The sequence below is a fragment of the Amblyomma mixtum genome, chromosome 10, assembly GCF_055824585.1.
Source record: "Amblyomma mixtum isolate Tamu chromosome 10, ASM5582458v1, whole genome shotgun sequence".
NCBI classification, from domain to species: Eukaryota; Metazoa; Arthropoda; class Arachnida; order Ixodida; family Ixodidae; genus Amblyomma; species Amblyomma mixtum.
In genome coordinates this window covers 186,247,487-186,272,217 of record NC_143021.1, presented here as the reverse complement: position 1 = coordinate 186,272,217, position 24,731 = coordinate 186,247,487, and the positions used below count along the sequence as shown (strand labels likewise).

Genomic DNA, 24,731 nt, shown 5'->3' with positions numbered 1-24,731 from the left:
TAACTAGCTGGCAAAGAACAGGGTTAATTGGAGAGGCACGGGAAGGGCCTTGCCCTGCTGTGGGTGCAGCCAGGATGATGATGATGTATATGGGTCTAAAGCAAGCCACGTGACATAAGACGAATGACGCTGCATATGCTAGTGTTAGACAATAAATACACAGAGAAAAGAATGTTTTTCGATAGAACATGGACTGTTTGGTTGAGGGTAGCCCAAGTAATAAGTGCTAAAAGATTTTCAGGGCAAATAATGGCGCAAGAAAATTCGCGTACTGGCTCTTTGCCAGACATTCAGGCGATAATTATTTATTGCGAAAGACTTTGATGAAGGGAGCTTTTATTGCAGATGAGTTTTTCCCCTAAGTTGATGCCGATGATTATCTTACAAGAACACACTTTAAAACGCAATTTTCATCAGTGGCAGCATTGTTTCGCCAAACATTGACAGCGACACAGTTCAGTAAAGAGAGAATGTTTAGAAAATGGACTAATATTTATCAACTTCAAAAGTGAAAGATATTAACAGCAGCCAGTCGTCTACCGAGAGATTTGGATGCCGCTAATATTCGTAGTGAGAGACTTCCATAGCCAAATATATTTTCGGGGACAGAGTGTTTACAGCATTAAATATTTTGGGCAACACCTTCATGAATAAAACTAACTATTATGGTGGTAGGATTAATCGTCATCTCTTATCCAATTGCTAAATTTAGAGGGAGTATTGGTATATCTCTTTATACATACCCGAGAGAGCTTTGTCCTTTTTAAAACTTAAATGCAATGTATACCAGGTGCTTCAGGAAGGACGGCCCCACTAATCCCTGGTAAAGAGTCCTTGTGGTAAACTGAAGCTTTTTATGGAATGGCAATACAAGTGTTTGCTGACGTCAGAAAACAGAATCATGTTAAAATTCGAATAATTATAATAGCTAACGTTTTATGCATTACCGAGCGGCACCTGATTGCACTTTGATATTTCTAGCCTGTCATTAGTAATAACCATGTCAGTTTTTAGGATTCTTAAACCGCGATAATCCTTGCCGATGTGGTTAAAATATTTTGGACCATTGCTCGCGACATCCCAAAACCATGCGCTTGTGGGAGGGCGCAAAGTGACATCAATCGAATTGCGACACTATGTGCCGCACGTGCCACGCGACACAGTGAGCCCCGCTCGAGCTGCAGTGCTCCCCGCTGCTCGCAAATGTGTTGCTGCAGCACTGGTGATGTAGAGAATGCCACGTTCTACATGTCTAACGGAGCGTCGACTTTTAACTGGCGCAGCTGTGTGCCCTACAAGGACGCGGTTTTTGATTGGTGCGAGAAACGGCTCAAATTAATAGAGCCAGAGCAGCAAGGGTAACAGTGTTTTCAGAACTGTAAAAACTGGTATGGCTACTATTAGCGCTCGACTACGTATCCCTAATTGCAATCAGGTGCCGAGGTGTAATAGTTTAAAAATGAGCTATTAGAATTTTAGCTTTTCACTTTACTAAATAATTATGACTTTCTTCTTTTTTGGCATCCACAAACGAGGCTATTACTATTCAGGAAAAAGCTCCTCTTATCTTCAAAAACCCTATGTTTAAAAATTATTAGCCGGCTTGCCTAAAAAACCTGGCATATGCTTCTCCCCTTTATGCTTCAGCTTTTTTTGACCAGCTAAGGATGCATAGTTGCGTTTTGAAAATGTTTTGCTAAAGCACTCAAAACCCCACATGCATAGAATGATCCTCTGCTTATGAAAGCATTACAAGAGTGCAGCTTTAGGTTTAAAGGAGCACAACCTGGCTTGGAATGCTTCCGCAGATGGCACAGTTACTCGCAGCAAACTCTTGTCAGTGCGTTTCGCGAGGATGTAGACATAGAAATAACTGCGGGAAACAAAATTTGGCGGTTAAACTTCAGATTTTCTAAGTGAGCACGCTCAGGCATCGCCGTATTGTGTGCACAGTAAACTTGCAAATCATGAAAAACAGTGAGACGAATGGCTATAATTTCTACAGCAAGAGCAGGAATCCTCCGAAACCGGATTTCTACCACGACCGCAGATACGTCATCGCGCGTTCTCTGAAAGAAACCTCAGAGTGCACAATCGTACTAACATCCTATCTCCCTTCATATCTTCGCTCACAGTGTACTTCAGGTTCACATACAGAACAGGAGAAAATGACAGCGCCTTTGCTTTCATAGTATTAACCATCATCGAGAGCCCTTAATGACGCGCTTGGTTTCAGCAGCGGCTCTTTATGCGCGCTTTTTTTTCTCATTGCATATTTCCAATCCCACAATATAATATCATGCATTCAAACAAAAATTCAAAAGTAGCGCCTCATTTAGTTGAAGTAATGGTCCCTTAAGTGCACTTTGTCCCAATCACGTGCCGTCCTAGACTTCATAAGTACCAACAAAGATCACTCCCAATTACGTTCAGCATGTTCAAAATTTTCTGTGCGGAATAAGAAAAAGATTAAAGACCTGGTACAGTTCCAAATAGGGTTGCATGTATAGCTTTGTTAGGCGTCAACGGCATACCGAAGTGGTAAGAGAGAGCGCCCCCATTCTTGGGCTGCTCGCTTGATCCAATTGAACCCAATTATTCAGGGTGCTGCTCACCTCTAGGCACCAATTTTACTCTCCTCATCGTTGCAGTGGAGAGGAAGCGGGCCTGAGCTTCCGCTAGCACCCACGTGACGAATGCGCCCAGTGCTGCCAATGCACATGGATGGCTTCTTCCGTCTCAATGAGAGTTCGATGAGCTCGGACTCTTGCCACTGCTGGAAGACACAAGGAATAAGATCAGTATTCATATCACAATGACTGGCGCAGCTCTAGAGAAGGCTTAACCAGTTTTGGGAACGTTTAGTTTAGTTTAGTTTATCGTTTCGTTTAGTTTAGTTTATAGGGGCTTAACGTCAAAAGCGACTCTGGCTATGAGGGATGCCATAGTGAAGGGCGAATAAATCTATTATCTAGAGCACTTACTGACGCACTTGCATTCAGTAACGTCAACAGCACAGTTAAGCGGTAAGAGAGAGCGCCCCCATTCTTGGGCTGCTCACTTTATTGGCTTGAACCCATATATTCGCAGTGCTGCTCACCTCTAGGCACCACTTTCACTCGCCTCATCGTTGCGGTGGCGAGGAAGCGGGCCATAGGCTCCACTGGCACCCACGTGACGAAAGCGCCAAGTGCGGCCAAGGCGAATGGCTTCTTCCTTTCTGAATGATGGTTCGATGGGCACAGACACCTGCCACTGCTGAAAGACACAAGAAAGAAGGTCAGTGTTAATATCATAGCAGCCGGCACAGCTCGCAAGACGGCCAAACCAGTTTTGAGAACGTTTAGTTTAGTTTGGCTTACATGGGTTTAACATCCCTAAGCACCTGGGGTTGCCATAGTGAAGGGCGAATCAATCTACTATATGTGATTACTACTTAGCCTCTACACAATCGGCGACATGTGCCTACAAAATAAACCGTGATCTATTATCTGCTAAAGGCAAGAAAACACGGACCTCAGAGGAGTCAAAAGGCGGCACATGGCACCTTCAATGTGAAAAATTTTGTTTGGTTTGCTGTATGGGGTTTAACGTCTCAGAGTGACTTGGGCTCGGAGGGACGCCGAAGTGGAGGGCTCCAGATGATTTCGGCCAGCTGTGGTTCCTTAACGTGGGTTAACATTACACAGCACACTGGCGCCTGGAATTTCGCCTCCATCTAAATGAGAATGTCGCAGCCGGGATCATACCCGCATCTTCTGAGACAGCAGCCAAACACAATAACTATCGAGACATCGCTGCAAAAATTCGCTTTGAGTAAAATAATGGCAGTTAACGTGGGCATTGAGCACAGACACATATCTATCTTCACTTTCCTATCTGATTTGGACAAAAATCGGTTGATGCACTTGAACACGTGCTAATGCATGTCCCATAAGACATGCATTATTCATACTGCACAACACTGCCTCTAAGAACTAAAAATGAATGTAACTCGAGCATTTCATCCGGCGGTGGGCTCATTAACTACTTATATCTTATGCTGTGCTCGCAAGTAATTACATCCCATGAAAAAAAAAACAAACAGAAAGGAAGAATTAGGTACTTTTGGAAAAGAACAGGTCTCCGAGAACCATCAGTCCTTTTCGAGACTAACCGCAAGCGGTTTAACAGTTTATCCCTATAAAAGTACAGTATAACTGTATAGTAGTGTAGTAGTATAACAGTATAAAAGAAACAAAAGCCTTACTAAGCGCGACGTGACACGCGGGAGGAATTTTCCACGGGCGTGTTTGGAGCATTCTATGAAATTCAATTGACCAAAACAGTATCACTTATATGTCTGAAAAACAACCAATACGCTTATATCGTAAAATTCGCGCAAGCGCTCCCGCCCCCGCAAGTCGAAATTACTGGTAAAGTACGGGGGGCCCTATCCTGGAACAGCGCTGAAATTCAAGATGGCAGCGACATTTTTTTTGCCAACTTTTTTTTTTGACATAAGCAGAGTAATAGGTACCAACAAACAGTGCCCACATTCTCTTGTTGGCCAGGGAACCGCAGTGACTATAGGACAGGACGAATTCATCTCGGCCTAACCGTCTTCCTTACCTGTGGTCTTCGGTTTCGCTAGTTTCATCGCCTTACTGCCGATCGAAATCGTGGGCGTCAGCATCCGGCAGCACCCACGTGACAACTGCACAACGGACGCTGCCGACACATGCACCGTCTGCATCCACAAAGAAGGTATGATGAAAACAGGCTCCTGCTGCTTTTGCTTGAAAACAAACATCAGTACCGCGATTATATATATCCAGCAGCACTGAAGCTTTGCAGTTACCAAAGAACTGTTGGAAAAATAGCAGACTGGAAAATTGGCAGTATTCGCTGCAAGGAGGCGTCGCCAGTCAGAGCGATATGATTTAAATGCACAGTGCACCATCCAGCTCCTCGGACACCGTGAGACTGCCTTGCAGGGCTATCGGTGCCTTCATTGACTAAGCTCTTGAGTCCCAGCAGTGGAAATATTATACAGAATGTTCTGCAGTGGAATCCCAGATGGGCAGTCTCGAAAGGAGGCTGCTTACTGTAAAAGTGGTATATTAATGTATGATGGGGTAGGGTATGGGCAAGGTTTTGTAAGGCATGATGGTATGGTTTGGTGTGATAAGATATGGTAAGGTATGGTAAGGTATGGTAAGGTATGGTATGGTATGGCAAGGCGTGGAAGGTACGGTAAGGTACGGTAAGGTACGGTATGCTTTGGTGTGGTGTGGTAAGATATGCTAAGGTACTGTAACCCTTCGCTGGACAGCGGGACTCATAAGTCCCGCTTTTTACACAGTCATGTTTTGCTTTTTGGGCTCAATACCGCTCAATTAATTTCACTTAAATTTCCGCTGCAACCTAGTGGATGTTGAAAGAAGCTTTTTTAATAGCTATGTTGAATGTAGACGCGCGCTTAGAGCACGGATATGCGTCTGAAACGAACCGTTCCACTTGCGCGCGCTGCGTGCTGGCTTCAGCAGATTTTGGCGCTCTGTGCAGCCGGTTCGTTATGAACAATAAGTTTCAAAAGTTTTCTTTTTACTGACTAATTCTGAAATCTGCTTTATACATCATTGCCTTTTGTCCTGTGTGTACTTTTTGTAAAAAAAAAGTTTTGCGAAGTCAAATTAAAAGGTTCTCAGCAATATATTTCTTGAAGCATATCCACTATAACTTTGTGTGCCGCCCATCAGTGCATGGGAGTTTCATTTTGCTTCATGCACGTAAGTCTCTGTCCACGCAGGAAGTAGTTGAGCTGGTGTTCAGACTCCTGGACGTCTTAGGTGACAGTGAAATTTATGCGACAGCGTGGAGGATGAGGATGATGCAAATCCATCGTTGGCGACTCACATGTCCCACTTTTTTCGTGGTTACACTGACTTTTGAAGTGGAAACCTCGCGAATCAATTTCGTTTTAATTTCTACTGCCACCTCGTGGATGTTCAAAGAAGGTGTCTTGATGGCTGTTTAGGAGACTGCTGAGCGGTGGCAGCACATACCTGCGTCTGAAGCGAACCGATCCCCTTGCGTGCGCTGCATGTTGATTTAGAACATAGTTAACCTGCAAAGTCTGTGACGTGCCCCTTTGTGCAACTTGCTTCTTGCCTTTCCACGACAGAAAGTAGACAGCGGAAAGCACGCCCGGGTTCGTTTTCCAAATGTGACATTGAGTGCATGGATGCAGAATGACATTTTTTAGATTTTTTGTCTTAGAAAGTAGGGTTTTGTATGCTCTGTGCTTTGTGGCTTGTATTCCCACAGCAATTTCAAATCACAAAACAAAACTACTTTTTTCTTCTTAAGCGGCTCTCCTTCAGAGGTCAGCGGGACACATAGGTGCCACTTTCTCAAATGCACTCATGGCGCGGTGGGACTCCCCAAAACCGCTAACTCTAGAGAACTTGAATTTTGCATAGTTCATAAGAGGCTGATAAGAACAAGAATCCCACCGTGAATAGCCGGCGTGAATTGCTCCCAACTTATGTCTCATAAAGGGGTAAGGCAGTATGGCATGGCAGGGTGAGGTAAGGTAAGGTATTGTATGGAATGTGATGAGTGCTTTACTTCTGACTAGTTAACATCGGCTCTAAAAGACGCCGCATGGCAGGGCTTCAGATTAATTTCCACGAATTGGGTTCCATGAATACAAGTTGACAGCAAAGAATGCGGCGCCTTTGTATTGCACAAAATATGCGTTGTTATATTCTTGAAAATGCGTCGTTTCCTAACACATGAGCATCTGTTAAAAGGGGAGGCCGGAGTCAACATGCCCAATTAGCGGTGGCGGTCAAAAAGCGCAGGTGAAATAAAACGCGTTTCAATGCGTCACAGAGCAATTTTGAGCACCAAACTAATAAACACACATTACCGTGATGGTAACTCTGGGCTTCGTGCGCACTTGGTTGGTTGGTTTATGGGGTTTAACATCCCAAAGCGACCAAGGCTATGAGAGACGCCGTAGTGGAGGGCTCCGGAAATTTCGACCACCTGGGGTTCTTTAACGTGCCCTGACATCGCACAGTACACGGGCCTCTAGAATTTCTCCTCCAAATAAAGTCCAGCCGCCGCGGCCGGGATCGAACCCGCGTCTTTCGGGTCAGCAGCCGAGCACCATAACCGCTGAGCCACCGCGGCGGCTCCGTGCGCACTTCAATAATTTCAATATTTTCAGATAGTTCATGCACAGAAATTCTAGACTAGCGAGTGTTTCAAGGGAAACTATTCATGAATGAAAATTTATCATATATCGCGAGATTCCACTTCACAAAAAAATATCCGAAGATCTCTCCTCGGCAGGCTGGTATTTTTGCTCTTAATGTTTTTACTGTTGCCAGAAACGTTTCTCATTGCTTTTCTGTGGCTGTCTTAACTACTCAACACTTGCAATGAACAAACTCTTGAAACAAAGATTTCTTACTCACAGGAAAATTGAACAAATATCTTCAACATTTGCATAACCATGCCTTATAATATTCCTGAGTTGCCTCAAAATATAATAGGTTTCCATGAGTGCTGTACTTGTGCCCATTTCAATGCACAGACTGAAAGTTCGAAGCACCTTTCGAACCTACTGCATTTGTGCAGTATGAACACTGTGCAGTATGAGCATTTGTTCAGTTAGAACACATTTAGAGGGAGAATTTACTCATGTCTGAACAGAATATATGGCAGCACGGTTGGAGTAGACACAAAGCCACAAGGTGTCTTCAGGAAAAATATGACCAGTTAGCATTAAAAAAAGAATATAAATAATGCACGAAGCGCAAATTTTGCACCGAATGACATGAGAGAAGCAAAAAAAAGAAATTAGAGGAATCATGGTCCAGTACAATGCAGCAGCTTGAATTACCACGTTGACACGCCAGAGAACCAGAGCGCAAATACGCGTATTCCGCTTCACAAGGCGCACACGGTAGAGATCAAAATATTAACGAAAGCCAAATGGATGAAGACACGCTGTGGTGCATGGCCCACTGGAATCCGTAGCACAGGGCATGGGGCATAGGTCAGTCACTGCGTCCGGTTTCGTAGCCGGTGCGCCAAAGTCGCAAAAACGCAAGCAGTATTTCGCTGCTTAGTTTAGAACTCAATATAAAAAAAAAATCGCCGACGATTATGTTACTTCCTGATGCGAAATATGAGCGCAGTTCATCAGCTGTTTCAGCTTTCTGATAGAATGAGGCGAAGAATTCGAGCAAGACATATATGTACAATTACAGACAACTTATTTTAAACACATATTCCTTCCTCAAGAAATACTCCACTCTTGTCATGAAGGAAGCTTTGCGGTCGGACAAATAGATGGCTAATATCCCCGACTTGCTGCACCAATGCATGATTCTCAAAGACGAGAGGTCTATGCAAGTATTTCGCGAGGTAGGGCTTTACGAGCGAGAGGAACGGGATGTTCTCCCGCATACGCGGTAGGAAATTCCTGTTTGTCTTTATATCTACATTGAAGTCCCCACCCACCCTGCCACCCTTGCAGGTGGCAGATGGTTGATCACGAGAGTTCGATCATCGTTGTGAGCGCTAACGCATGCAGCCTACACCTTTCTCATCACCCCACCTACTATCGCGCTTAGTGCGAGCTACATAGAGCGCGATAGTAGGTGGGGTGCTGAGAGCTACACTGAGCGCGAAGGCACTTATAAGCGCGGACCAGGCATCCACTCACCCAGGGAGCCAGTTATGCGCAATTTCTTTAAAATTAGCAGAGTGTAAAACGTTGTCATCGCCAACAATGAACGCCGACGGCCTATGGCTTCAGCGCCGCGTTTCTGGCACAACGTTGTCAATGCCAACGCATGCAACGCACATCCGTAACTACCGCCAGGTAGCTTAAAGCACCATTCAGGTGTCCACTGTTCCAATAGGACAGGTCATGTAGGGTTCGGTACCTTGAAACGCCCGACGTTTTCTATAACGAGTCACGTTCTAGGTGCTGTTTCATCGTATAAAAACGCTACAGATAATTATGTGCGGCACAAAATGCGCATTGGATGAAATAGTGCTCCGTAACGCGCGGTAACCATCGCGGCACAATCAGGGTTAAGGATTCGAGCTGTTGATTCGTCGAATCGAACGCGGTAAAACATTCCACGAGGCACAAAGCGCGCATCGGTACAAATAGGGCTCCGTAACGCGGGTTCCCGTAGCTGCACAATCAGCGATATGGATTCGAACTGTTGCTTCGTGGAATCCAGTGCGGGAAACATTCTGCACGGCACAAAACGCGCATCGGTTGAAATAGGGCTCCGTAACGCGGGGTAAATGTCGCGGCACAATCAGAGATATGGATTCGAACTGTTGCTTCGTCGAATCTACACGGTAAAACATTGCACGTGGCACAAATCGCGCATCGGTTCAAATAGGGCTCCGTAACGCATGGTAACCGTCGCGGCACAATCAGGGATATGGATTCGAACTGTTGCTTCGTGGAATCCAGTGCGGGAAACATTCTGCACGGCACAAAACGCGCATCGGTTGAAATAGGGCTCCGTAACGCGGGGTAAATGTCGCGGCACAATCAGAGATATGGATTCGAACTGTTGCTTCGTCGAATCTACACGGTAAAACATTGCACGTGGCACAAATCGCGCATCGGTTCAAATAGGGCTCCGTAACGCATGGTAACCGTCGCGGCACAATCAGCGATATGGATTCGAACTGTTGCTTCGTGGAATCCAGTGCGGGAAACATTCTGCACGGCACAAAACGCGCATCGGTTGAAATAGGGCTCCGTAACGCGGGGTAAATGTCGCGGCACAATCAGAGATATGGATTCGAACTGTTGCTTCGTCGAATCTACACGGTAAAACATTGCACGTGGCACAAATCGCGCATCGGTTCAAATAGGGCTCCGTAACGCATGGTAACCGTCGCGGCACAATCAGCGATATGGATTCGAACTGTTGCTTCGTGGAATCCAGTGCGGGAAACATTCTGCACGGCACAAAACGCGCATCGGTTGAAATAGGGCTCCGTAACGCGGGGTAAATGTCGCGGCACAATCAGAGATATGGATTCGAACTGTTGCTTCGTCGAATCTACACGGTAAAACATTGCACGTGGCACAAATCGCGCATCGGTTCAAATAGGGCTCCGTAACGCATGGTAACCGTCGCGGCACAATCAGGGATATGGATTCGAGCTGTTGCTTCGTCGAATCGAACGCGGTAAAACATTCCACGTGGCACAAAACGCGCATCCGTTTAAATACGGCTCCGTAATGCGGGGTACCCGTCGCGCCGCAATCAGGGATATGGATTCGAACTGTTGCTTAGTGGAATCCAACGCGGCAAACATTCTGCGCGGCACAAAACGCGCGTCGGTTGAAATAGGACTCCGTAACGCGGGGTAAACGTCGCGCCACAATCAGAGATATGGCTTTTAGCTGTCGCTCAGTCGAATCGAACGCGACAAAACTTTCTACGCGGCACAAAACACGCATCGGTTCAAATAGCTTCGTAACGTGGGGTACCCTCTGTGGCACCATCAGGGAGACGCAGTATCGCTTGGTTCTATCGGACCCGATAGAAAATTGTACGCGGCGTCAAACTGGCTGTGGTTTTAATAAATTTTAACGCAGGGCACCTGTCGTACAACAATTAAGATGACGCACTGGAAGTGGCTTCTTTCTAACGAATGGGACAAATTGTTATGCGGCCCCAGACAAGCATCGGTTCAGAGGGCTCCGTAATACTGGCATCAGTCGTGGCACAAGGGAGACGCGCTCAATGTGTCGCTTCGCAGTAAGGAACACGACAGAAACTCTACACGCCGCAAAACAGGGCTTAATTAGTTCAGATTTAGAACTTAACACGGGGCATGCGTCATAGCACAATAAGATGACGCTTTGCAATATAACTTCGTTTTAGCGAACGCGACAGAGAAATATTATGTAGCGCCAGAGAAGCATCGGTTTCAAGAGGGCTCCGTGGTACGGGAACCCTTCGTGGCACACTGTGACAACGCATCCCGAAGTGCCGCTTTCGCTTGAGGAACGCAGGAAAAAATTATGCGCAGTGTCAAACAGGACGGAAATATTTCTTCGTAACGCAGAACACCCGTCTTAGTACAAGCATGGAGACGGGTTTCTTTCTTCGTATCGGTACCGCCTGAAAATTTAATGCGATGCCATGGAGGTACGGTTTCAAAGAGCGCCATTCCACTACGAACCCGGCGCAACGCAGCCGAAGAAACGCGCGCTGTCTGGCTTCGTCGTGCCGAATACCATTGAAAAATTACGTGTCTCCAGAGACACTAGAGCTCATAAGGTTCGATAATAAGGTGCGCCCGGCGCGGCAATTTCACGGCTACGCGCTCTCGAACACAACAGGAAAATCAATAGAACGCAAGAGACGCTGCGATTCGTAAGGCCTGACATATAGCCCGACGGGGCCCAACCACGCGGCCCAACCACGCAGACGCTGTTTTGACTTCTTCCCGGGAACATTAAAGCACATTTTAGGAGATCTCAGACGCGGATTGCTCGTAAGATACCTTAAAGGGAGCGCCTGGGTGTGACGGAACGACGGCCTCTCTAAGCCTTGTTTCTTCGTCTCGAACGCAAACATTTTATGTGGCACTATATACTGCGCCTGGGTCGTTGGGCTTGGTAGAGCGGGGCGCCCGGACGTCGCATTCTTGCTTCGCTGTGTCGCACGCGCTAAAAATTTCAGTGCGACGCATACACACGGCCACATAGCACAGCTCATGCAGCTCCATCAGATATCGGCTCTATCATATCGAATAGAGTACTCAGGTCGCAAAAAGGAAGCTCACCTGAACAATTCGTCGCGACATACAGAAGGATAGCGCAAAATGATGAGCTGTTAAAGGCGTCACAGAAAAAAGCAGCTTTTTAAACCACTCTACTTGCTAGCAGAGTAACGAACTCACCACTGAACGTTGACCGGGAATTCCGCATTCGTCGGCACCGCTGTCGGATGGACAGGCCCTTGGCACAGGCTGTCTTGGGCAAGTGGGCGTCCGGAGTTCTCGAACATCTGGCAGTCATTCTACGCTGACGAGTCGTCGTTGTGACTGAAAGACGAATGGGAAGGAAACTGCACGGGCCTGTCCACTGGCTGGCGATGACCTGCAATCGCTGCCACGTGCAGAGTTAAAATGAGACGCACGAGAGAAGATTGTTGGTAGAGGCGCGTCCCTCTCGCGTTCTGCTTTTATAGCTTCGGCGTTAGGGGAACGTTTTTGACGAAAGGAAAGGCGCTGAAGTTTCGTCACATCTCGGTAGACACCCTAAACGCGCTGTAAGGGAAGGGAAGAAAGTGAGTGAAAGAACAGACAGACAGCTGCCTTCCCTCCGTTCTCACAGAACCTGGTGTGGCTGACGAAGCTGTACCCGCTACGGTGGCTCAGTGGTTAAGGCGTTCGTCTACTGAGGCGGAGTACCCGGGTGCGAACTCGACCGCGTCGGCCGCGTTTCGATCGAGGCGAAACGCAAAAGGCGCCCGTGTGCTGTGCGATGTCAGTACACGTCAAAGATGGCGAAGTGGTCAATAATATGCCGGTTTTACGGTGGCAACGATCGTCAGCGGCCACGGCAATCTCGTGACCACTTTGCGCGGGCGGAGCGTAGAAGTTGTCGAGGAATATGCGATCGCATTAGCTTGCGTTGGAACAGAAGCGAAGTTTGTCATCTGTGACAGCAAAACTACCATAGAAAATTTCAGCAACGGAAGGATCTCGCCATTAGCGGCCAAAATCGTAGCCAGAGGAAACTTGATAGGCAAATTCACACAATTTGGACTACGGAGCATGAAGCCGTCCCCGGCAACGAGGCGGCCCACGAGCTGGCTCGAGATCTCTACCGCCGAGCCCCTACAGGGCCCCTCGATGACCGAGGGGGTGGAGAGCGCATACTTAAATAAATTCAGGGGCACTTTGACTGTCTAAAGTCCGTAGAGGCGAAAGCGCTTCCCGCACCACTTTGCCTGCGTGACACTGGTGACGTCGCGGTCATAGGTGGATACCAGAACCGCGCCGTACAGGAAAAGAGGAACGCCACCACCCGTTCGGCGAGATGTCTTCCCCTTTGAACGCAACGCTTTTTGAGGAAAGGAAATGGTGCAGTAATTTTCTGTCATATCGGTGACCACCCGAACCGCACTGTACAGGAAGGGGGGAACGCCACCACAGGTTCGACGCGATGCCTTGCCCTTTGAACGGAATGCTTTTTGAGGAAACCAAATGGCGCAGTAATTCTCTGCCATCTCGGTGGACACCCGAACCGTGCCGTACAGTAAGGCAGGAAGTGGGAGTGAAAGAAGAACGAGAAAGAGGGGCCGTAATGAAGAAACTGAAAACTGTATTTGAGGAAAGGAAATTACGCAGTAACTGTCTCGCATATCTCGGTGGACACCCGTCAATACGCGGACACATCTGCCGACACGGCTGTCGACACGGATGCCGACGCGGCTGTCGACGCGGCTGCTGACGACAGTATGAGGCATTAAAGGCTTTCGCCTTAATATGGGGAGACTATGTAGCATTATATATATTAGACTGGTAAGATCGCCAGACGCGAAGTTAATCAGTCGCGTGGAGGCGACTGCAAACTTGTACGTATCCGCACCCGATAATGGCGAACCACATGTTCCCCGATGCCAGGAGCGACAAATGTAACCTTTGTGGCGCGAGAGGGACCCTCGACCACATAATATGGGAATGCTCGTACTCTCCCGGGCGGACGAACAATACAGAGAATAGACACCTGGGAGACCCTGGTGCGCAGCTCGCACTCTGAGCTCCAGCTCCTGCTCGTCCAACTGGCTGAAGAGTCTGCTGGGACCCAAGACCTCCTAGCCTGCATCTGAGGCGGCGGGACCCCCGCAGCGCGCCCGGGCTGCGTCAAACGCCAGTGGGGTACCAGACTAGGCATCCCACCTAGTGGTTGTAAGGGCGTGACCCTTCAAGTCACGACCCCCAACACCTCTCCCTATGATTTAAAAAATGTTTTCACCACCACCACCACCACCACCACCCTTCCCCTGACTTGCGTGTCGGGAGGTGGGTAGATCACCCTATCCATTGGACAGTAAAGGTTATTCCATCCATCCGGAGACTGCCACTACGGCACCTCTTTCTTTTGGGTGTATTTGGGCTCCTGGCCACCAGGGCTTACGAGGTAATGAGGCCGCTGACGCGGCTGCCCGAGCGCTTACTCACCGGGCTCCTCATCCCAGCTCTTCTGGCTCGGAGACTAACCAGCCGCTGCTGGGATTCAAGGAAATTATAACGCATTATAGCGACATCCTCCGCCTTTTCCCGGCCCCTGCAAAGGGGCTGAGTAAGACGCAGGAGCGAACTTTAAGGCACCTGCAGACAGGTACTCTACTCTGTCCTGCAATCCTAAAGCATTACGATCCAAACACGGATGGGCGATGCCCACACTGTGGGGAGACCTGTGATATCTTCCACATGGTGTGGGCATGTACTCAAAATCCCCACCTCCCCCCTTCCCCTACCCCTTCCAGAGAGGCATGGGAGACTGCCCTTCTCAACTGCTCCTCGCTTGAGTCCCAAAGGGCTCTGGTGAAACGGGCTAGAGACGGGGCATTGCCATGCGGTGTCCCGGACTAGGGACGCCGACCATGTAGCGGGGCCGCGCTGTGGCTCCCAAACTCTATTTCAGTAATTAAAAGTTTTCACCACCACCACCACCTTTTTCTTCTTTCACTCCCGCCTTCCTCCCTTCCGTTCCGGCGCGGTTCAGGTTTTCCACCAAGATATGTGGCAGATACTGCGTCATTTCCTTCCTCAAAAACCAATTTACCGACCGTTTGCCGCCGAATGTTCCGGGCGGTGTCATAACGATTCGTCGTTTCATGCAGCATTAACATACTGGTTTATGGTTTATTGGGGTTTAACGTCCCGAAGCAAGTCAGGCTATGAGGGACGCTGTAGTGAACGGCTCTGGAAATTTCGACCACCTGGGGATCGTTAACGTGCACTGACATCGCACGGTGCACGGGCCTCATTAACATACTAGTTGAAGCCTAGTTCGCGGCAGGGATTCGAACCGGCGACCTATAATGGGAAGTTGCGTGTCATGGACGCGGCTTAGGTGTTCACCAGGAAAAGTAAGACTGCTGCATTTCCTTCCCTAAAAAAATGGCTGAGGCTTAGCTAAGGTTAAGCCTAGTCAGATGCGAAGCATATTGATAGCTAGGCTTGGTAATACATGGCTTTCTTTGGTTGAATACTTGGTCATTTTAATACAACCACTAGAAGCCTTCGTCGTGGGGGAAGACAACGGCATGGCTACAGCGGAACGCCGACTAACCCCGAGACGCGCGTTGGGTGAGCGCCTGGATTTCCACGGAAGCCGCGTCCGCCTGCCCGGTGGAGCGAGCGTTTCACCTACACCGAGTGTGAACACGCTTGTTCGAAATGCGCGGGAGTGTGACGTCACCATACCACGTGAATCACACGGTGTGCAACCGCAGTGACGGCACAAGTTGGAGCCCCGTCTGTCATCTGTGGTGACGTCATTGTGTCACGTGCTGTGACGTCACCATACCATGTGGTCTGCACGGCGTGCAACCGAAGCGACGGCACAAGTTGGAGCCCGGTCTCTCATCTGTCGTGACGTCATTGTCAGGTGGTGTGACGTCACCATACCACGTGGTCTGCACGGCGTGCAACCGCAGCGACGGCACAAGTTGGAGCCCCGTCTCTCATCTGTCGTGACGTCATTGTGTCACGTGGTGTGCACGGCATGTAACCGTCACGAAGGGCTTGGGTTACCCATTGTAATATGCTTCGCATAAAACCAATATTTCAATTTTTCCGACGGGCAAGGTGTCGCGCAGAACGGGCGAGGTTATTCCGTGGGCTCCCTGGCAGCGCTGCAAGACGCTGTCGCGTTCCACTCTTAAAGGCGAAGCTTAAGGCAGGTAGGTAGGAAAGACTTTTATTGCTATAGAAAGACGTGCTAGTAGCAGACGAGAAAGCAGAGGTGTGTACATCCTCTTTCTCACACGGTCGGTGCCCCTATTCTAGAACTCCCCTGAGCTTCGCTGCTCGTTGGGCGTGCTGGATCACACCTTGTTGACAACCCAGATCGCCGCTGGAGAGCCGGCTCTCCCACTGTTCTGTACTCGGTTCTTTACGAAAGTTGTCGTTCTTACTGCATTCCCACGTGATGTGGTACAACGAAGGTTTGCTGCCACGCCACGGACAAGTGTCCCGATATTGCGTCGGGTAAATCTTGTTAAGGATATGTGGGAATGTTCCTGTCTGGAATCTTCGCCAATACACTGCCTCTAGTTGATTTGGATCAGGATGAGGCGGCGGATAGCGGATCCGTGCCCCCTTATAGTAGTTGAGAATGTCTGAGCACGTAGGGCCGACTCGGTCGGGTAGATCGTCCGATTGGGACGAAGCTCGGCTCGTATACCCTCGAGCTACCTCGTCGGCGCGTTCGTTCCCCGCTATGTCGGTGTGTCCTGGCACCCAGTAAATGCAATGTGTGACTTTTGGTGCGGTCGCGCTCTGGAGGAGCCGGAGCACAGCGCGACCTTTGCGGCCGTTCATGTAGTTACGGCACGCTTCTCTCGAATCTGTAAGGATGGTAAGGGATGTGTTGCTTCAATAACCGGCTCCCGCCGCTAGAGCTACGGCCAGCTTCTCCCCTTCGGTTACCGTGCAATCCCTGACTGAGGCGCTAGCTAATTTCTTTAGGTTAAAATAAATAGCTACCGCCACTGTGTTATGTGAGCTTCCTGTATACGGAGGCGCGTCCGTGTATACCGTTATGGATTTTGTAGCTAGGTTTTGTTGTACACACCTCGCCCGGGCTGTCCTACGGGCCGCATGCAGGTTGGAGTCCATGTTCCGGGGAAGGGAGCGAACCTTTAGCGTCTGGCGAATTGCGTCCGGTGTGCTCGCAGTACGGTTCACGATTTCCGCAGCTCCGCCTAGCCCCAGGCGCCTAAGAAGCGAGCGCCCCGTAGGAGTCTGAGAGAGAATGGCTAACTGCGTGACCAGTTGGGCTTCTTTGATCTCTTCGAAGGTGTTGTGAATTCCAAGAGCCAGTAGTTTTGCGTTGGAGGTGTTCATTGGTAGATGCAGGGCTGTTTTGTAAGCTTTGCGGAGTATGGTATCTACACTATCCACTTCTCCTTTGTTGAGGTTGAAGTACGGGAGGGCGCAACCCACGCGACTGACCACCAGCCTCAGAACCAGGCGCAGGGTATCCCCCTCTCGCATGCCGCTCCGCTTCTGCGACACGCGCGTGATCATTCTGGCGACCTGAGTGGTCGATTGCTTGAGAAGGCCGCGCGTATGGCCGCATCGCTGGTTGCTCTGCAGCCACATTCCCGACTCGTGTCTTGTCTGGAATTAGCTGACCTTCGAGATAGACATTGAGGGACCCTTCCTTGTGTTTTCCTTTGTGTACTCGCAGGAGTTCGGATTTTTCGGTGGAGCAGGCGAGGCCTCGTGCACTGACATAGTAAAGTTTCGCTCTTGCTTCCTTCTGCCAAAAAGCAAATAGGTTCTTTTTCTTTCTTCTGCACCAGGGGTGCCCCGTCGGAGACGGCTTGTTATTACTTGAAGGCTGAAGGTCTATAGGAGATGATACTTGCAAACAACAGAGAACTTGCAGGGGATATAACTTGAAGCTTTATATACATGATTTTAGTTTCGATACCTGGGCGCCGCCATGTTGGTTTTACTGGAGCGCCGCCTACCGCCGACGCCATCTTGGACTGATAATTTGCAGCCGGTGGGCTGCAAACGAAGCTGCGTGCGATCTCTGAAAGTGTCATTCGCCCGTTTTATTCCTGCAAAGACTAGAAATTTTTGGTGGGCGTTCGCCTCGTGTCCATCCTTGTGCGTGCTATGCCATTAGCTCCTGCAATAACCAACTGGGAGGAGGCGACCATTCCTCGACGCAGCGAGCGATCAGCATCGGTGAGTGCCATGCTCGCAGTTCACACGTGCTTTTTTGTCGCCGGTTGCCTGTAGGGCGAATGCGGCACGGTGTTGCATGTTAGAAAAACGAAAGCAGAATGTGTTGAAACACAAGATCGCGGAGAGAAATGAATATCTAGTTTTTCGTGGAGCGCAGTTTTTCATGAACGCTTTCGCTGCCTGCTTGGACATGGCGAGTGTGACAGTTTAGATGCTGAGCTTGCGACAGAGTACCCCGTTTACAAACTGAACATTTTGGAAACAGCGAGTATATTACCGAAACGAATCCACTTCTGATGATTAGAATGTTTGTTTGCGGAGATACGCACGATGAAATGGAAATTCGGCCCCTCCTGCCGCTTTCGTAGGGCTGTTCGTACTACGAGCGATACAAGCCAGTTGACTGAAAGCAATTCGCATTCTCGCCTTCTCCGCTCCCGCCAGTACTCACTGGTGCACAAATACCAGAAAATGTGCAATTACACGATCTGATAGGTTGGTACGCTAATGGAACGCTATTACCACTTACTGACAGGCAGAATCGCCGCACCTGTGTTGAGAATTCCAATCTCAATCGGGTCGGGGCACTGCTCAAGTCGCTGCGTTTGTTGTACCTCTGGCACGGTTATGCATAGTGTGGATTTTTTTTTACAGTGCATTCGATGCGATTTCAGTCGAATAATTTATTACAATGCGCGGCAGAGTTTACCGTCCTGTGCATGCCGTGTATTTTTTCATCTTACGTTGCCATGGCTGCATTTTTCCTCACTTTGCAGTTGGGTAAAAGTTCATGTCGCCGCTTCTATTCACGCCATGCTGTGCAAATTAAATTAGTATTTTTGCATTAACGACATGTTTATTTTTTTTTTTCAGGTGGCGATCCCCACACCCTCCCGATATTGACGATCATGTGGGGCGGCGAAACGAAGTTGTGGCCATATTTGTGAAGTCCTCACATAAAGTACAGCTGAATTAAAAGAACTCTGCCAAGGCCGTCCAAATACTTGATCTCTTAAAATTATGCACAGATTATAGTTTGGTAACCCAGGCGCTGCGCTTCGTTCCGCGCCCGATATTATAGGCACAGACAGTGGGTTTGTTTCTGTCTGCATTTCGTTCACAAAGTGCGCTAACGTTTAAGCTTTTTGTTGGCGCAAGTATTTTTTGTTCCACAACTACGCCCACTGCCAATGCAACTCGGGACCGGCGGAAAAGCGGTGAAGAAATGGACACCGCAGACGTGCTGAGACCTTCGCATAACATGGTGCGCGTACATACTGGCGGCGTTTGTTTTTTTTCTACTTTCGTCGACTATTTCCGCAACCGACAATAAAACAGTGATGTCTAGAAGACGTTGGTGTTCCGTACAACATTGCTGCTTTTGTTGTACAGGCGCAAACACGCGCTTGACCGGTAGCTAAGCAGCCGCGGACGTTGCTCCGCGCGCCGGATTATCAGCCCAGGGGAGGACGGCAACAGTGGGGTGTCGCGCAGCGCACGTGTTTGAGAGTATTTCTCCCTCTCCTGCCCGCTCCTCGTAAAATGGTGTATACAATAGTTCACATATATATACAAGTTGAGTAGTGAGCACAACAACAACATGGAACTGGCTAACATTTAGGGGAGGCCCCTACTCGGCATAGCCGAAGATGCGTTACATCTGTCTCCGTAGCCCAGAACCTCTTTTCCGGGCTCCGGGACCCAGTTTTAAAGACACATGGGCCCGACCCACATTCATCAGCATCCAATCGTGTCAAACTCTTAACACGATTGGTTATTAGCCGTGTGGCCCGCCCTCCAACTTCCTTAAGGCACATAACTCTCTCCCAAATGTACATACTGTAAAAAGGGCATCTTTTTCACTTAAAACATAGTACATTCTGAGAATTCACACACATACGGATTGGCCCCCTGGGTTACGTGCCCCGCCCCACACTTCCACCGTATTAAACAAACTCTCTCCCCTATGGAAAGAACAGCAAAATACTTACAAACCACATAGCAAAACACTCCCACGGGTACGTTTGTCTCCCCAGTCCCCGTGACCTTGACGCTTCCCGGCACTAGGGCAATTGTCGGCCCCAACCCAGCTGCGACTGTTGCAAACATCGCCCGGGAGCGCAGATCCACTTTCCGATAAGAGTCGGATCACAATGGACTGCCGAAGCCACCAGTTGTCCTCCGGGGTCGGGGCGGCGACATAAGTCGAGATGGCCGCCACTGTCCTCAGTTAAGCAGGTGGCAGTGCTCGCTCTGTGCGGCGGCGTCTTCTGCGCGCGCCCGCTTCTTGAGCCCGCGTTGTCCAGCCTCGGGGCTATCCCGGACGCCAGCCAGCTGCACCGCCGCCCACAGCTCCCATTCATCCGGACGCACCGGACCCCGCTTCGTTCGGCAGTGTTCTCTTCTCAAAAGAAAAGCGGTCGAACCTCCGAACGAAGCGTCCGAAACTTAATTGGGCCGCAAGTGGTGTTTGTGAAGCCGCGGTGAGCTGTCGGCGTAAGATGAAACGGCGGCTTGACCTTTTTATGCTCTTGGTTCTTTGTGCACTGGCACAAAGCGACCGAGCGGCGAGAAACACGCGTCCTTCCCCAAAAGGGGACAATGGGAGGCTTGGGTGAGCCCGCTTTGCTGCTGGCTGCTGCCCGCAGCCCCCCCCCCCCCCCCCCCCCGCCGGGGGCTCTCCGGGTTCTGCAGCGGCGACACCAAAGGCGACAGAAAGATGGGCGCTCCTAATGAGACCGCGCGCATCCCCATATCTCCCTGGGGCCCGCTCAACGACGAAGCCCCCCTTCCTTAGCCGCGAGGAAAGGAGGGGGAGGGGGGAATAAACCCACATGGCGCATGCTAGCCCTCTACACGCCCCCCTCAAAATTCATCTAAGGGTTGCAGCACGCTTAGATGAATAAAAATAAACACAAAAAGAGGGCTAGTGGCTCACCTACAACGAACCCAAAAAGGAAACTAAGCACGCACTTCAAAAGTAAAAACGTTTCATGCATGCTGTGGTCGTAGTACGGGTGTCCCGGTCCATTGGCTGTGCTTACAGTCAGTGCCACACACGTGCGTACGCGTTTCACACATTCACATACAGCGCCTTGACAGAAGTCCACGCTGTCGCGCCGCGACCAGTTACACCTGCATGCACAGCCCCGTCCTGCCCGCGAATGAGCACACATACACACAGACACTTGCAACTGAAGCACTCGTATGAGGTCCGCAAGTGGCCGCGTGAGCCCCCTTGGTCGCACCGAGTGTCCCTGTGTGCATTCGAGCCGTGATGTGTTATCAACGAACACGGTTAACTGCTAACGGTCACTCAGCTCATGCGCCTGGTGCCGCCACGGGGCGAGAATTCAAAAGCTGCTGCCCTCCAGGATCGAAAACATCTTGGTCCGCGATGGGTCCGAATCCCCGCGCACGTGATGCCCCTGAGGGTACGCTTTCTCCGGCGTGCCAGTACAAACCGCGCGAAGCGTAAGGAGCATAGCCCCTGGTCGGCCTAGTAACCATACCACTGCGGCCGGTTTTGCTGCACTTGCTTTGGCGTACTGCCGCACGGAACGTATTGCTCCACGCGCCGACTTTCGGCGTGAAAGCCACGCACCTGCCTCCTGGTACTATGCCTCGCTTGGAGCCATCTGCACCTTTAATGCACGGGCAAACCTTAAAATTGCCGCTCCCTGATTGATCTACTCCTGCCGGTTTCGTGGCTTCGTCTGAGACGGCATGAGCTTCCTCGCAGTCACCTGACCCGAATTTGCCCTTCGGCCACTCCCTACGCATCTCCCTGTCCTCACCTGACCTGATCAGACACCCATTGGGTGCGTTCGACAACTGCGCGGTATTTCCCCTGGTCGGCCCAGCAGGCCCACCTCCATTCTCTGCCTCCGAAGAAAGGCTCTTGCCATCAGTAACGCTCCTGGGCGCTTCCTGCCCTGTGCCCGGCACAGTGTGCCGTTGCCGCAGCGGTAGCTCTCCTCCTGGCGTTAGCTCGCCAACCTTCCGTCTTTCGTTGCTGGCCGTTTCATGCCGAACGGACTCCTCTTTTTCGCAGCTTGCTTGCGACCGGGTTTTTCTTCCCGAACTCGTGCCCTCGTCCCTGGCCTCATCTGGGGTAGAGCTGATCTGAGCGGATTCCTCGTCGGAGTGCGCGATCACTGCCTCTAATACCGCGGCGCTCTGTTCCATCAGGGTGCTTCCTTCACTTGAAATTTCAGTTTCCCGATAAGCTGACTCCCTTCTTGCTTCTGCCTGGCCGTTTTCGTCTCGTTCTTTTGATATGTCGGAGGTCACAACCTCCGCCTTCAAGCCTGCAACAATTTGACCGCTGTCCCGTTTGTTATCGGTCAATTTGGTCTCGCTTACCCCCAGATCATCAGAATTTGGCTCCTCCCCTTCGTTACGAGCTGCCCGCAGTGGCGGGAGATCTGTGATACCTTCGCGCCCCTCAGGAACCTCGTCCTCACTTCCTGCGCTTTTTGCGGTCTTTTCGGAAAAAGAGGTGTTTCTGCCTACCGGCCGACTGCTTACAGCGTCCTGCCTGCTTCTTTCTTGGCCTGCGCTGGACAAGCATATCAATTTGCCCTCCAGCGCAGACGGCCTCACCTCTCGGGACTCGGAGCAGTTCTGTATGGCTAGTTGACTAGCTCTTCTAGACTCCCTGAGCTTAGCCACTTCGAGCCCTAGCTGCTCAAGCTTCGCTGTTACCACCTCCCAATCCTGAGGCAGCGCCTTTCCAGCATTTTGCTCTGCAATTTGCGCCTGCAGGTCCGCTAAGCGCGCCTTCCATAATTCCAATTGGTCTCTCACATTGAGTGTGGTTCGGCATAGATGGCCCTCCATACCGCTTCCTTACCCCTCGACTGTCCTAACGGCTCGAAACACACGAACAGGGACGTGAACAATGCGACCAAGGAAACTCACAGTTTCGATGCGTCGTTCCGCATGGCCAGCTCCTTGGGGTCGCGTCCACAGCCACTTTCCGCACGCTGCGATGAGCTGTCGCACGCCGCTTTACCGGTGCCCGTCGCCGTCACCTTGCTTTGAACCGCAGGTGATCGTCGAGTCTCCGCCTCGACGCGCTGCTTTCCTGACCGGAAGCCCTTACGCGCCGCTGGACTATCGCTGAGGTCCTTGCCGCTCACTTGCTCGCTCTTGCTCCTGAAGCTGTCCGCCTGCGATCAGCTGCCACTTGCCGTCGGTGTCCTCGACTGTCGCCGCTCCACTGGAGACGATGGCAGTTGACTTACGATGACGGGACCTGGCTTCCCCGACCGCTGCAGCTACTCTCCGCCTGCGCCTCGTCCTCCCAAACCGCCGATGCTCGACTTGTTGATGCCTGGACGTCTCTACTCTCTTGCCTTCCCTTTCTCCTGTGCTCCCTTCTGATAGCAACAGGATCCTGTCGACTGCGCCAGTAAAGTTTCGCTCTTGCTTCCTTCTACCAAAAAGCGAATAGGTACTTTTTCTTTCTTCTGCACCAGGGGTGCCCCGTCGGAGACGGCTTGTTATTACTTGAAGGCTGAAGGTCTATAGGAGATGATACTTGCAAACAACAGAGAACTTGCAGGGGATATAACTTGAAGCTTTATATACAATAGTTCACATATATATACAAGTTGAGTAGTGAGCACAACAACAACATGGAACTGGCTAACATTTAGGGGAGGCCCCTACTCGGCATAGCCGAAGATGCGTTACATCTGTCTCCGTAGCCCAGAACCTCTTTTCCGGGCTCCGGGACCCAGTTTTAAAGACACATGGGCCCGACCCACATTCATCAGCATCCAATCGTGTCAAACTCTTAACACGATTGGTTATTAGCCGTGTGGCCCGCCCTCCAACTTCCTTAAGGCACATAACTCTCTCCCAAATGTACATACTGTAAAAAGGGCATCTTTTTCACTTAAAACATAGTACATTCCGAGAATTCACACACATACGGATTGGCCCCCTGGGTTACGTGCCCCGCCCCACACTTCCACCGTATTAAACAAACTCTCTCCCCTATGGAAAGAACAGCAAAATACTTACAAACCACATAGCAAAACACTCCCACGGGTACGTTTGTCTCCCCAGCAGGGTGTCGAACCGGAACCGAACCCGAACCCGGAACCGGAACCAAACCCGAATTTTTGCCCGGAACTGGAACCGAACCGAACCCATATTTTTTTCGCCATCTTGGAACTGAACCCGAACCGGAAGGATTCAAAGGAACCGTTCCGAACCGGTTCGGGACCCGGTTCACCCCCACTTTTTTGCATCCCGGCATACCTCATGTTTACGGACAAAATGAGATTGTCTAGAGCAGGGGTTCTCAAACTTTTTTGCTTGGAGGAACCCCAAAAGCCTTCAATAAGTTCCAGGGAACACCCCCTCCCCCCCCCCCACCCCGCTTTCACTTACCAGCAATGATGTCGAGTGCATTTTTGCAAAGAGAGAGTTGCAGAAGTTAAATGTTCATTGCACCGATTAATACAGATACTAATGTGATGGGTGGTACTGCTTCCCTTTTGAGAGCAAGTCAAAGCGTGGCTCAGCAGCACTCAGAGCCAGTCTCATATCAGCTGCCGGGTCAGGGCCAGTGAGGGTTCTCGCGGAACACAAGAAGACAGCCCGCGGAACCCCTGTGTTCCGCGGAACCCAGTTTGAGAACCCCTGGTCTAGAGCATAGATTTACCCATCCGTAGCTCTCTGCGCTGGGAAGTGCGAAAATCGTACCCAGTGTATGCGACAGCAAA

The 24,731-nt window shown here is 50.2% G+C and overlaps 1 protein-coding gene across 16 annotated transcripts in view; it reads right to left on the bottom strand.

The window, feature by feature from the left end:
- The window catches only part of LOC149327961 (uncharacterized), a 62,803-nt gene extending 50,178 nt beyond the window's left edge, over positions 1 to 12,625 (bottom strand). For 13 of the 16 annotated variants that reach the window (XM_089563046.1, XM_089563050.1, XM_089563045.1 and 10 more), the window contains exons 1-4: positions 11,953 to 12,625; positions 4,612 to 4,729; positions 3,101 to 3,258; positions 2,616 to 2,776 (exon numbers count right to left, since the gene is read on the bottom strand). The gene's annotated coding sequence lies outside the window, so the exon portion shown is untranslated. The other 3 variants (XM_089563052.1, XM_089563051.1, XM_089563056.1) reach the window with 3 other exon arrangements.
- Positions 12,626 to 24,731: the final 12,106 nt, after the last annotated feature.